Source organism: Branchiostoma belcheri, unplaced genomic scaffold (assembly GCF_001625305.1).
Source record: "Branchiostoma belcheri isolate BF01 breed outbred unplaced genomic scaffold, Haploidv18h27 scaffold21, whole genome shotgun sequence".
Lineage (NCBI taxonomy): Eukaryota > Metazoa > Chordata > Leptocardii > Amphioxiformes > Branchiostomatidae > Branchiostoma > Branchiostoma belcheri.
Window position 1 is genome coordinate 1,623,171 of NW_017803602.1, and position 657 is coordinate 1,623,827.

Below are 657 nucleotides of genomic sequence, written 5' to 3' on the forward strand. Positions count from 1 at the left end.
GCCCGGATGTTGTTTGTTTCTGTGAAGAACTGCCACCTTGCGATTTCTAGGGAAAACGCCATTGTATTTCTTCGGGTAGCTAGTATAACTGTAGTTATCTGACCAGGTAGGTATGATAACTCTCAACTATGGCCACGCGCCTTGTAACCTCTAACCTTTGACATCTGGACAGACCATTATGTTCGGAGGGGGGCTTAACACGGTGTATTGATACTGGGGCTGACAGAAAAGAGTGCTTCCAAGACTTGCAACAGCTGACGGTTAAAGGTTATAACCGCCTTGATGATACTTCAGGCTATGAAAAAATGCTTCTGATGATTTACATACTACGTTAAACATTTGAAGGTTTTTTTTTTACCTCCATGAAAAAAAGAGGTATAAAATTGCGTCGATGAAGGTTAGACATCCAGGTAATACGATATGCCAAAAAAAAGTTACTCAAGCAACTGGATATGATTTTGAAAGCGTCAGACGTTTCAGCTAGTATCCACTAGCTTTCGTCAGTGACTGAGAGACCAGAGGGGAAAGCAGGTTTTTATACACAACCTGTTCATTGATATGCAAATAAGGTGAAGACAAATTTTGGAAGTCGAAAAAGGAACAAAAGTCAGACAAGTCAAGACAAGATGATGCAAATTAGTCTGAAAGCTCCTGTTA